The sequence below is a fragment of the Anastrepha obliqua genome, chromosome 4, assembly GCF_027943255.1.
Source record: "Anastrepha obliqua isolate idAnaObli1 chromosome 4, idAnaObli1_1.0, whole genome shotgun sequence".
In the NCBI taxonomy this organism is placed as follows: Eukaryota; Metazoa; Arthropoda; class Insecta; order Diptera; family Tephritidae; genus Anastrepha; species Anastrepha obliqua.
In genome coordinates, this window is record NC_072895.1 from 3,894,942 (window position 1) to 3,909,787 (window position 14,846).

Genomic DNA, 14,846 nt, shown 5'->3' on the forward strand with positions numbered 1-14,846 from the left:
GAGCAGAAATTACCGAAAACGTCAAGTATACGTGAATATTTTTAACAAGCAATAACAAATTATCACAGGGTAGAAAAATCTATTTAATGAATTGGAAAGTGAATTGAGCGAAAGGAAACTGACGAGTGTCGAAGCCGTCTACTTAAATTCCCATTTTTCCCCCATATTCCCCAATCATCCGATGTAGTCCACTCAACCGTGTACTAAGTTCTGGAATACATATTTTCGTACATAAACAAGTGAAGTTGAAAATACCTAATTCAGTGTATTTAAGGGTGATTGTCAACACGAGCAAAGAGGTCTGCAACAAAGTACTAGGCCGTAGATGGAGCAAGAAACAAATACATACGTACATATAATATATGGTATGTACATGAAATACAGACAACACACCCAGAAAAAAGATGTATACTCGTATGAATGTCTGCATCAACAGCCATTCAAACAGGTTGGCTCTATTTGCAACTACAAATATATTATTGTACATATACATACAGTGGGGTGCACAAATGAGTACATGTTTGTACTCCGTACACTTCCAAGTGCATAACAGTAAGAACAATAAAGCAATTCGCAAAATTTTTTTTCAATTTAATTTTTTATTCAATTCTTAGTAAAATAAATAATAACACAAAACAAAAAGGAGCAAATTCTAGGAAATAAGCTAATAAAACCAAAACAACTTCTATGTACTCAATTTTGCACCTTTCACCAATTGTACGGATGGAGTATGTTTTTAGTATTTTGTCCATAAACCTTTATTACGTATGACATTTTTCATACGGTTTGGCATACTTCCTACTAAATTTTGTGTAATTTCAGCCGGAATAGTTTGCCATTCGGGCTGTACACGCCGCCACAATTCGTCTGTATTGGCTGGGGCTCTTTGATATTGTCCTAACCGTCTTTTCACGATTGACCACAAGTTCTCAATCGGATTGAGGTCAGGACTTTGAGCGGGCCACTGCATTACCTCAAAATTTTGCCCAGCTAGCCATTTTTTCACAATTTTGGACGCATGTTTGGGGTCGCCATCCTGTTGAAATATTACTTCTTCTTCAGGATAAGCGGCTATGTCAACAAAATGGGGAATATGAGTCTTAAGAATATGCAAATATTCCTCCTTCCTCATTATTCCGTCAATTTTTTGCAATGGCCCAACTTTCCACCACGTGAAACAGCCCCATACCATGACGTTTCCGCCACCGTGTTTCACCGTTTCTTTAATATGGTGTCTTTGTATGGTTTCTCCGGGACGGCGCCAGCAATACTGCTTACCATCGGACTGAAACCGATTAAATTTTGATTCATCTGACCAGATTACCCGCTTCCAGTCATCTTCAGTCCAATTTTGGTGTTCCCTGGCGAACTTCAACCGCGCCTTAACATTTCGTTCCGACAGTGCAGGTTTTGGTTTTTTTACCGCTGAGATATAGCCGATGTTATGAAGGGCTCTTGCTGCAGTCCATCGGCTAACGGGTTTGTTTATAGCTATAGCCGCGTCCTTTGGGGTTAAACATTTGTCCTTTTTCAATTGTGACATCATGACACGTGCATCCGAATCCGTTAAAAGTTTTCGGCGACCTCTAACTTGTGCTTTAGTGACCACCCCTCTCCTTTTCTGGACTCTTATAACCACTGATTGGCTTATGTTCAGCTGCTTGGCTATTATTCGCGTCGCGGAACCAGCATTTGTCATGGATATAACACTGTCCTCAATTTGTGGCGATAATTTCTTCATGACTTTAATTACGTATTAAATTGTTTCACTAACTTCTTCTATTTTATTAAATTTGAATGCGCCGCGTTCACAGTTTGCTTTAAACTAAGTAATCTTAAAATTTTCGAGAAAAAAAACAACGGTAAATAAATTCTTTCGCTGATATTATTGAGAGAAAACTGAGATCTTGCAGGTGCAAAATTGAGTACATAGAAGTTGTTTTTGTTTTATTCGCTCATTTCCTAGAATTTTTTCCTTTTTGTTTTGTGTTATTATTTATTTTACTAAGAATTGAATAAAAAATTAAATTGAAAAAAAATTTTGGGAATTGCTTTATTGTTCTTACTGTTATGCACTTGGAAGTGTACGGAGTACAAACATGTACTCATTTGTGCACCCCACTGTATATATTTTTAGGGGATATGGAGAAATATAATTTTAAATAGCACTAGCCATTATTTAATTTAAATTAAAATTTGTATCATGATTTTTTCAGTACATTCTTTAAAGTACTTTAACGTGCCTCTAAAAACACAAACCACACAGACTTTTTGGCACTGATGTAACCAGCGACGTATTAAAAGCTCGGTGCATAGCTTATATAAATACATCGAGAACTGCGTAGATCAATATGTGCCTTGCTTATTATGGGTTCAAATCACAGACATTCTTCTGAGGCTCACATCAATACCATTTGTTGTTCTCGTAACAGCATAAACACTCCCCTTAAATGTTTGAGGAATGCCGCTGGAGTGATGGTCTTTGGCCATATATAAGTCCGAGTCGTCCCGGTAAGGTAGAAACGACTATTGTGGGAACGACCAATACCAATATACTTCACAAGAACTGTTTTTAATTGAACCGAGTTTGTCTAGCTTGGCTTATTATTTTTATGTAAAATTACTCATTTCATACTTAAGAATTAAATTTGCACTAGTTACGTTTTATTATTTCAAATTATACACTCTCAAACATGAACGGGAATATGAATGGAAATTAAAATGTGTATTTCTTCTTCATATCTTTCAATTATAGGCAAATAATTAATTACCTGACAAATAATTAATTATTCGTGAGAATCGATCAAAATTATATTTTAATATTTCCATTTTCCGGAATCTATTGATATGAAGAAAATATTTGAGTAGTACTATATATCCCTTTTCTCAGATTAAAAAAAAATACATTTACCATACACGTGTCAGTGAGTATGTGTATATTATGTACCTACTTATGTATGAGTGTATAGATGGCTAACCGTAACTATATGCCGCATTAAAACGGTTTCCACTTTCCACAGGGGCGCATACCCCAAAGGTGGGGTACGAATGAAATGAAATGGAACGAAATGAAATACTAGCTGCTTGAATGCTTCTCACGCTGAATCATCATTCTGCTGGCGATGTGGCACACTGCCGTTACTCTCACCACACTTATCAAGCTGACGATGTGTTGTGTGGTACTCACAGGGAGTCTGAGTGTGTATGTGCATATGTATATAAAATCAATGAGGTGTCCTTGCGCAACTCAGCTTCTCAATGATTTTTTTGCACATCAAAACAGTTTATAGAAAATGTGAAGCCAACAACAAAAGATTCAAATATATGTATAAACCACAACAGCTTAGCAACCAACCGTTTAAGCTATACGACAGCTATTCTCAGCCGGGACGAATAGGCGCCCAACTTTCTAGAGAAAATCGAAAATAAAGGAAAGACACCATTTACGGGCGTATGGCACCACCCGCAGCCAAACGTTAATCAGTTTTCTTACAAACGAGTTCCTAACGGTACCATTTCAAGTCACTCAACCTTTACTATTTAACAGTGGAATTTGATTTGAATGCACAACATGGAATGCGAGCAGGAGTTCAAAGTATGGTGAATAGAGAAAATTTTCTTATTAACAACCTAATGGCATATTTTGTATAAAGTGTACAATATTAATGGATACACAGTGGTTCATAGTTTACTCCGGAAGATCCACAAAAATTTGTGATACTTTTTATTGAAGTTTCAAAAAGAGTTAAATGTACATTCAAAGATACACTAAACAAACGAATACCGCTTTACGCTGTAAAAATAGGGTGTAAATATTAAACATAAATTGAAGTTACTTTAAATGAAAGTTACTTTTTGGTGATTATAATTCAAATATTTATGAGAATGTGACTTAAATAAAAAATACTACACATTTTCCTTCTTGTAAGAAAGTGGGTAGAATTACTCCCACTTCTGACTCCTGCAAGAGGTCTACAGCAAATCAGAAAGTCATAAATCGCTTCACCCGAGCCACTAAAAGGGTGAAATGATTTGAATACGGCAATTCTTAGGCAAGTCAGCGCCGCCTCCCCATCACATACATACATATGCACACATACGAGGATAAGTAAATACGGGTTATGTTGGCGTATACGTAGTTTCCATAAGCAGCAATGACTGAGGCATTGATAAATGAATGTCATAATGAAATATTGAATGGCATACAATGTCATAATAATGTAAATGTAATAAATTACTGCTAATAAAAACTTGTAATATATTTGAAAAATCGGAGAAATTTTTAATTAGCTTTTTCTACTTAAGCGGGGATATTATTTATTAATATCTGATACTCATTTACAAATATCTCCGAACTTTAAATTGTGAACTGAGAAGATTATCACATTTTGCGGTAAAATTTGTTTAATGCTTTGTGGTTTAATTAAGGCACTGGTTGTTGTTGTTGCTGAAGTGACAGTCCTTGGCCGGATATAAATCCGAGTCGTTCCGGTAAGGCAGGTTAAGGCACTGCTGATTGCACCATAGCAACTCATTCCCATGGCAACCGGTTCTACGTTACCGGAATGAGTCTGGTTTTTCCCTAGCTCTGTCTAGTGAACCGTATAGACGATTCGACATTCATTCTGTGAACGACGACGCCCCACCAGGATAATGGGCAATTGCAGCAGCTCGCCTGACATAACAATTGCTAGCGCTGGTCTGATAAACAGCATAACCTGTTGTTGTTGTTGTAGCAGTATCTTCGCCCTGTCAGTGTAGTGTAATCACCGGTCGTCTTCGTCTAGCTCATCTAACGGTAGGCCCAGGAAACTAGCTGTTTCGACGAGTTGGGTCCAGAGGGAGAGAGGTGTTAGATGAGTGGGTTTGATGGGGCATGTGAAAAGGTGGTTAGTGTCGTGCGGGGTGCCTTCACATGCCGGAAAAAAAATAGCATAACCTGGCAGCCTATGCTATCGCTTGCATCAGACCACTTGCCCTTATATGGGGAATCTTTATGCAACAACAACAAAAACTTATTTAAGCGCTATGAAATTGGGTATTCGCTATATAAGTACGTTGTTTCATGAATCGACTGAAGTATAAAGTAAATCAATTTCAAGTCTTTATCGACTCGTGTAAGCCGGTCAGATCTCAATAACGACTCGGCCTAGTTCGATAAATACGTCTTCACCTATATTTTAGGGAATTCTTTCAGATATAGTTTGCTACCACATATTTAACCCTGCGTTGGATACCTTTAATCACCAGCCAATTTCCCATCCTTAAATTACTACAAAGAATTCACAAAAAAAATTAAGCTTACACTTCCAAGCACCTGATTGCAAGCTATAGCACTCAAAAATCGGTTAACAAACTCCCAGCCACTTGTTTTTTTTTTGAAAAATTCCTCCGCTAAAACATTTCAGTATAGCAAACAAATGGGAATGAATTAATTGAACACCTCTACCACAACTCAAATATTTCCTTTCTATAAGGAAGAGCATGGAGTAATCGAACGATGAGGGCTATTTATACACCAAGGATATATAAACATATTGCACACAAGGAATGGTATAACAACCCTCCAGCCATACCTGTCTATTCAATCAATTTGCCAATGGGAAAGCATACATTATGCAAAGCACTGCCAGTATCTTTCAAGAAATGAATATCAATTACTAAACGAGGAAAGAAGGTAAATAACGCACATCGACAACACCAGCGGTGCTATAATGGTTCTATAGGCAGAATAATAACTGTAAATATATTATACTATTACTCGTAATGATAACTGCATTAAGGAGAATATTATGTGGAAATTATAACTGTCATCGGCGCACACACTCATATGCAGCTCATGTGATTGTATATTTGAATTTTACCAACATTTCACACACAGTTTTTACTCTATAAATAGAGATAACGCACCTACAAAGTAATCTAATATACTCTATCCAGCAACATTTTGCCCGATATTATGAGCAGTAAAATTTGCTGGGAAGGCATGGAATAATTGTGTAAAAACCTACGTCACACTTCATTAAAAAAGAAAAATAAATAAAATACGAAAGCAAAAACTCAAATCAACTCATATGCAAACATTATTCATGTGGCTCAGTTCAGAACGTAAAACTGAGCAAATAAAGGCGAGTGTACACGTAGAGGAAATCGTCATTTTGTGTGCTAATTTGTATCTTATTGTGAAGGAATTACAGTGAATAGATATGTCAATATGTGAATATGTTTGTACGAGTATGGGCAATAAAAATTAGTAGTCACCATTTCAACTGCTATAATTTACTAATCATTTATAAATGTAGTCTCCCCATTTGTATGACTTTGCCAAGCAACAAACAATGCTAAAAACAAGTCATTGTTGTGGAACGTATCTGGTATGATGTAAATTTTACAAAGTCAAGATCGCACGTGTTGACAATGCTTTTTTACGATATGTGCATGCTGACGTAATAACTTCTGCTCAAATATGAACGAGACGTTATCAATAAAACGGTCCGCGGATGACATATGGCAAAAATAATTTTTTTGTTTTTTGGTAGGACTGTTATAAGCTTACATGGCAAATTTCAGCGTGATATGTCACATAGTTTGTTTTCTGTGCTACTGTAAACAAGTCAAGCTCGAGTGTGTTCTTCGAATTCTCTTTTATGACTTCAATTGTCTCAAAATGTTTTCCACGGAGCGGCAACTTGAGCTTGGGAAACAGGAAAAAGTCACATGGAGCCATATCAGGCGAATACGGTGCTTGCGGAACGATATTAACATTATTTTTGTTCAAATAATCGCGAACAAGACGTGATGTGTGAGCTGGTGCATTATCAAGATGCAAGAACCATGACTTGTTGTCCCACAATTCCTTCCTTTTAAGACGAATGTTCTCGCGCAAACGCTTTAAAACGTCTAAATAATATTCAGCGTTAACCGATCGGCCTTGCGGAAGGAACTCCGAGTGCACCACACCTTCGTAATCGAAAAAAACAGTCAGCATAACCTTAATTTTTGAGCGACTTTGGCGTGGTTTTTTGGGTTGATGTACGGCCCTCTTTGAACGATTTGTACAACTGGAAAACACGTGCACGCGATAGAGCAGAGTCCCCATAGGTTGTCTGCAACATTTTTAAGGCGTCTGAAGCCGAAATTTTGTTGGAATAACAAAATTTCAAACAAATTCTTTGTTCAACTTGAATTTCCATCGTTAAATTCGAAGAACACACTCGAGCTTGACTTGTTTACAGTAGCACAGAAAACAAACTATGACATATCACGCTGAAATTTGCCATGTAAGCTTATAACAGTCCTACCAAAAAACAAAAAATTTATTTTTGCCATATCTCATCCGCTGACCGTTTTATTGATAACGTCTCGTTCATATTTGAGTAGAAGATATATGCATCTGTAGATTTTCATTTTTACATTATAAAATATTAACAAATTAAGTGTTATTTTTAGCGAGTTGTTGAATTCCAGCCGTGAGGGTTTGTGCAAGGGTGAACACCAGGTTTGATACCCGCTTTGAACGTAAAACATCTAGTCTTAGTTACAATAAAAATAGAACATTTTCAAATAAACAATGCGTTTTCTATAAATGTTAAACGGAGCGAAAACTAAAAATTACCTTCCCAAATCTTAGTGGCAAAAAACTGATCGAATTATATGAATGAGTGAATCATCACCTAACCTTAAGGTGAATTATGCAGTGCATAAGCGTATTTGCTTCACTCGCCTAAACAATAGATACATACATACTTATATAGCAAAAATAGTGGCAAAGAAAGTGCACACGTAAAGAAGAAAGCGTTTTCTTAGAATAATTTTAACACTAATAGTATTGTAGGTTTAAATTTCGAAGCACAAAAAATGTAATGCCGTTGCAACTACGCAAAAACGTAAATCATTCATAACAAGCGGCAAACAAAGTGAAATTTTTAACTCGTTAACGAAACGGTAGGCAATGCAAGTAAGAAAATTGCAAAACAAGAAACAAAAATGTCTCAATGGCGAAAAAGAACACTAAAAAATTGTTGACGGTAATGCTAAAAATAAACCATTTCTAACCAGTACACAGCTAAATGATTAATGTAGAGGAATATAAACTAAATATATATGTATATATGTATATACGCACGCATACATATGTACATATATTAAAACAAATGGCAATTCAAAAAATACAATACTTATAAACTATAGGAAATAAGACGACATACAGCAAAGAGAGCCATAGTGAGTTGAAAGAGAAACACCAGTAATTTTCTCATTACTTTGTCACGTTATTTTATTTAGCTGTTTTTCCGCTGATTTTGAACAAGAGACTAAAAGCCACAGTACTCACTTCAATAATCGAGAATTGCGGAACTTTGTTGAAAAATTAAAACGCCGGTTAATATCAAATGCATGGCATTGGAAACTTTTAATTAATTGGAAGTGTAGTTTTGTAGCGAGCGCAAAGAAAATCAACATATAAGATACGTAATGGCGTTATAATAATATTGAAGGATAAGAACTTCACATGTTGCAAACAGGGTAACGGAGAAGGATTTTTTTTTTTAATTTCGTCCATATTTTTTAATTTGGTACCAATGTCTCCATGTCAGAAATTTGTATAGATGTTTCAGTTTTCAAATCCAGCAGAAACTTTGAAGCCTTATTAAAAAATCCTTATTTTCCGGTGAGAAGTGAAAAATGTCTATTTACTATAATTGAACTGAGTATTAAAAAAGAAGTCAAATTATTCTATTGGACTAAACTAACTAGATGGATATGTAATGTAGGTATACTTATAGACCTCAGCTATCGGCGTTATAAAATGTGCGCCCTTAAGGGGTAACACCACTGTACACGCGTAAAATAAACACGATTTTTAAAGAATTTTTTTGTATAGAAGGAAAGGGGAAACAATCACTCTGATTTGGGAAGTTATTACTTTTATACTAAAATACAAAACTACAAAGTTTGATCGAAAAATTTTACAAAATGGCGGCATTGGAGACATTTTTGTAATGTGGTTTCTCTTGAAGGAGCTCCGCGGCACGCAGCACAGAGGGTGCAAATTTTAATCTGGAACAAAGAAACATTTTTTTTCTTAATCTAGATAAGAATAGCTAAAGAAACACGTAGGGGATTTAAAAAATATTTATTTTTGTGGAATTAGCAAGCATTTGAAGGGAAAAACTCTATTTTGGACTAAAAAAACGGAACTTAAATAATTATAACAATCGTTTAAATTAATCTATCGAAAATCCCCTACGCTCTTCTCTTAAGAAGGTTATTATATAGACGTAGTGAAAAACCTGATTAAAAATATTTAAAATTGTTTGAGTTATGCTGCGTGCCAATTTCAGAAAACGTGTTTTGAGAAAAACGCGTTTAAAGTTTGGAAATTTGGAGAAGTCGTTAGGTAGCAGTCACTAACGCTTGGTTAAAAGCTTAAAATATTTATGAAATAGACTTCGGTAACGTATAAAATTTTTTGTTCTGTATTTTAAAAGGTTCAAAGAATTTTTTAAGCTTATAAAAAAAAAATCAATTTTTTGAAATTTCTACAGTGGTGTTACCCCTTAACAGCAGAATAGTTTTGGAATGGAAAATGAAAAGTGAATGTGCAATGGTGGTGCCCCGTATGCGAAAATTAATATTTGAGCAGCTAAAACAAATTGGCCTTTTTATTTGTCACCATTCTTTAGTTTTTCAACAACGTTAGCACTGTTTATAATAAATTTGTTTAACTTAAAAAAGCGCTGAAAAAAGGCAAAATCTTAAAACCATTGGTCCAATTAATCGAAATATACTCGATATACTCGAGCACATGACTGAAAATTTTGGAGCAATAAGCATCGAACATGTGCGCAAGAACAAGCAACATACCCATTCATCTATAATTTTCTTGTTTTTATCCTTTCGGATGATACAGGGGAAACGCTATGTCATAAATGTAGAAGTTCAAAAACGTGACCGAATACATTATACATACATATTTGTATTCTGCACCTAATCATAAAAAAACTAATAAAAGGTTATCACCAATTGCAACATTATAGACGTCTTTTGAATAATCTCAATGAAAAATTTACATTTTTTAACCGGTGGATACGAAAACACAACAAAACGAACATCCGTTCCTCCCACAGTGGGTTCTACGTTACCTGAACGACCCGGGTTAACTATATATCAAGACAATAAGCACTGTCACTCCAATGTTTTTGATGCTACAACAACACACAACACAACAAGAAATAATTAATATCATGTCACATGACAATGATCCCCCTGAGAATCGGTTCTACATCACCGGAAGTACCCAGATTTAAATCCGACCAAGGACTGCCAATTCTGCAACATTCCAAAAAATTTTTGGGTAATGTCTTAATCAGTTACAACAACACCAGCAACGATCATGCTCAGCATCAAGTGCTGCGAATGACATCCTATCCCAACACATCACATGTTTTAAAGTGGCAAACAATGTAGCTTCATCCCGATATTATGAATGAGTTAATTGATGTAGATTATCCAGGCCAACTAGCAACTACCTAACAACACTTGGGGTAGCACAGGTTTACAATATAAATAGTAACCCTCGTATATTTACATAGGTATGCATAATATTGCAACAGTGCGAAATATTCTATTCAATAAATCCACAAACGATGCAATGGATAACCAATGAGATATTGAATTTTTAAAAGAAATCCCAGGAATCGACGAGTTTCTTGTATCTACATTCCCACAAGGGAGTTGAAGCAACTTCCTCAAAGTACCGATGAAGCGTAAGAGAGTGCAACACAACATTACGCTCTTCAAACAAGCGGTAGCATAGGAATTTGCAAACGTATGTGTATGTACGAAAGATCCGCCTCATGTTTTTGTTTGTAATTGGAATTGAAATTAGAATCGACGAGCAAATATTAAATAAATTATACTAAATGCACTCGCTGCTACACCCTGGTTCGGAAAATCATGCGCATTATATCAGATGAGATCTTTATAAAAAAAAATTAATACGTGTGGCCAATAAATGAGTTCGGAGAAAAGTCAATGAGCTGCCGCAAAACCGCCGCAATGTGATGCTAGCGAAAATATCCAAAACGCAAACGGGAATAACTAATTGTCGAGCAATAGCATAGTGGAGGGGCGTATAGGTAGATGCAGGGCGAATCCACACAAGGTGAGTTCGCTATAGCAGCTGATTTGTTTTTTTTTTCTTGCGATTCGCTGGTTGGAATGTCAAAGTGCTCTGCTTCTTTGTTGTTGCCTTACTTATTTGTTTATATTCGCATTGAAATTTTGACATTCGAAAAACAAGATACATGTTAGTGTTGTTGGCGCTCTAGCAAAGTCATCTCCTACGAATTCGCCTCAGGCTGATACCTATGTACATATGTACTGAAAAGCGGTAAGTCGCTCACGTACTTGGCGCAGGTGCAATTTAGAAAAAACTCAGCGACAGTAGGAAAGGCAAGAAGATTACTTTTAAATCCTCAGAGCAACAAAATCGTGCAGAAGTTCCAAACTAAAGTCAAGCTCTCTAATGAGAACACAGCCATCAAACAAATTCAAATATGAGAACCAGCCAACAAGCAACTGTGAGAAAGCACATACGACGACTTTACAAGGCGAGCAAATGGCACAATACGAGTGTTACGTATAGGAACCTACTTCAGCGCCAAGTATTACAGTCACAGGCACAGCAATAGCAACAACTAAGAATTCAAAACGAGAGTGAGTCGAAACTAAAATAACGTGCTCATCGCCGAGAGTACCAACGAACGAGTATAGGCAAACGCAGTAACATAGCCAGCACCAGCAATGCCGGACAAATAAGGGGCAACAAACGGACCACTTGAATACGAAAGGTAAATGAATGGGCGGATGTATGGTTTAAGCGAATGCAGGCGATAAAATAAATGTGGATACAATAAAATTTTATCAAAACGAACGTCGGCAACAACGCATCGCGACTTTTGCCCAACGACGAGGTGGAGAACGCAACCCATTTGTAGAACGTTCACAAGAAGAAATACCCGAATTACGACTGGTAGCCAAGGCAAAGAACGACATCTACTCGACCCGCACGATGAGTCGTCTAAACACATGCATACGCATATAGCCGCAAATATGTATGTATATGAAGATGGATGTGAGTGTTAAGACGATTGTGAAAATGCGGTGGGCACATGCATACACGAGGTATGGAGGTATGGTACGTGCCACCACGGATAACATTAAAAAGGCTATGAAAAAATGAACACGTCAAGTTATAATGAAAATAATTTAAATTAAAAAATGAAATATTATTAAAGATAATGATTCATGATTAGAGGGCAATAAGAAACTGTATAAAACGAGAACATATATTCCACCAACATAGAGAACATATATTCTCCCATACATACATATATAAACACTATATGAATGGGAGAGTGTGTTCGAGACTTTCATTGGTCATAGCCTGTTCCAGCACCATTATTGACTCACATTGTTCAATTAATAAATCTTAAAACATAAAGGTATTTCAGAGGTATTTAGTTTAGCGTGTCGTAAAAATATCAACACTAATTTTTCACCTCAATGTTTCATTTAAGACTGAATAAAACACTATTGGCGGCATTTCTATCCGTATTTGGTCTAAAACAAAAACAAAAAAATTCTAAAAACTGCCTGCCAACATGTTTAACTCGCTAGCCTGCCAAAGCTGACAAAGATATTGAGATAGCGGCTACAAGCGCAAGCCAGGCCACCGCAGTTAGCGTCAATAGTCAACCGCCAACCGCCAGCCGCCACCGCCTTGATTGCCAAATGTGTGTTGCTCCCAACTTGGTGGATTGTGGATAACGAACGAGCGACCGAACGAGGAATTCCACAAACATACACGCGCGCACGTACTTATTATTTCGGTTGCCTACTATCTACTATGGTCTCTGCCGCTGAGGCTGTCGTTGTTGTTTTTACTTTGCACGCTGTTGCTGCTGCGTTGCTGCTCTACTCGCCGCCGTCAGTTCTTTTTGCGTAGTATTTTTATCGATCGAGTTAAAGGTGTGTGTGTAGCCACACCACACCACATTTATTATATGGACTAAAAAATTGCGGCAAAAAGGGAAGACTTAAGAAGAGTTAATACCGCATTTTCGAACTTATTACTTGCAGTGAACTACATACATATATTTCCACCTTGTCCATCACTTCGAAGTCCACTAGTTAAGCAATATCCCTTTATGGGTTAAAATTCATATTTGGTCTGTCTTCACTTGCAGTTGCATACATAAATACATATAGATATACATATATTGCCCGAATATCAATAAATTTAGAAAAACAATTTATACATAGAACTTTTATCACTTGATTCTCTTGATATTTCACTTTTCTCTATATATTTTTTCTGCAATTTGATGTATGTAAAAATTTTACTTCACTTACTTTTGCTTCAATTGAAATGACGACAACGACTACAACGACGACGACGAGAAAGAACGACTGAAAGCGACGACAACCACATACAGATGTTGGAAAGCAATATGCTGTGGCTATGGCTAAAAAGAAAACTATTCGACTTCTCGCGAGAATAGTGTAGTGCGCTTGTGCAGGCCATAAGAGAAACCACATGACAGGATTGCCAGATGTTATTATTTAAATTTTAGTTTATTTTTTAAGTTTATATAAGTACAATGTTAATAACGATTGTATAAAGTAAAGTTGTTTATCTAAAATTATTTTACGGCCTTTTACCCAAACACTCACGAAACTTGCTACATTTGGTAGGTCGGTCCAGGGTAAACCGCACCACACACAAGTCGAGGTGTTGAAATTTTAACCGAATCTTATGATTTGCAAATTGTAAGACATCATCAAAACGAAACTAAAAATTTGAGACACTCAGTTCTTCCCAAGAATCATAGAATACAAGAGTACGCCTTCCGAATTCGATGTGACGTCGTGCTCGAGAATATATATTACAAAAAAGAAGGGAAATCACTTATGTGTGAAGAGAAAGAGCAAAAGCAATATAAACTGCCAAACACAAGAAATTATAGACACTGCAGTTGATGGTTTTATATTCATTTTGTGTTTTCGCAATTTAACACGCAGCACTTCATTTTTATTTGTTTGTTTAATTTAAATCTTCAAATCACTGAATATTTACAAACAAGTAATTCCTCTTTTGTTTGTTTTGTTCATTTGTTTTGTATTATTATGGCGCATGACGTCAACCGTTCTCAAAATCGCGAAAAAATAATGAAACGGTTTTCGAAAGACGCCACCTTCTGTATTAAATTCGCCTTGGACTGACTTCATACAGGAAAATTTCGTTGCTTCAACTTTACGAATTTTTTCTTTTTTTTTCTTTTTGATGTCGTTCTAGTCGTTCATATAAGAAAACTCCGTTGCTTGCAATTGATTTAGTTTCTGGTCTACAGCCAACAACAACATTGAGAAGAATGGAAATACAAAGCAACTCAGTGGCCCTCTCAATTACGAGCTGCTTCAACAAAGTTCCACTGTATGAACGCGATCGAAATAAAATTGCGACATAACCACGACCAAACATATTGGGAGAAATTCGGTTATGCAGTTTTATAGTTTATTGGCAGTATTTGCAGAGTTATAGTAAATTCAAGAACTGCATACCCGAAATTGCTCTAAAATTATTAATAAAAAGTTTGAAATTTTATCGAAAATTTGTCGAATTTTTACAAATTTTATAAAAAGTTCGAAACTTTGCTTCACATGGTAGTTGTTGTAGTATGTGAACTATATTCATAAAAAAAAATAGTTGAAATTACTAATAAATAAATAGTCAAAACTGTTGCAAAAGTGCTGTACACTTTATTTTGACGCTGACTGTATGT

At 36.0% G+C, this 14,846-nt stretch overlaps 1 protein-coding gene across 3 annotated transcripts in view; it reads right to left on the reverse strand.

Moving 5' to 3' along the window:
* Positions 1-14,846, reverse strand: part of LOC129245676 (14-3-3 protein zeta) — a 60,928-nt gene that overhangs the window by 40,608 nt on the left and 5,474 nt on the right. Inside the window, exon 1 of one of the 3 annotated variants that reach the window (XM_054883999.1) lies at positions 13,417-13,541. The exons of the other annotated variants lie outside the window; for them this stretch is intronic. The gene's annotated coding sequence lies outside the window, so the exon portion shown is untranslated. Of the gene's footprint in view, positions 1-13,416; positions 13,542-14,846 lie in introns of those variants that run through there. 3 annotated transcript variants of the gene reach the window in all.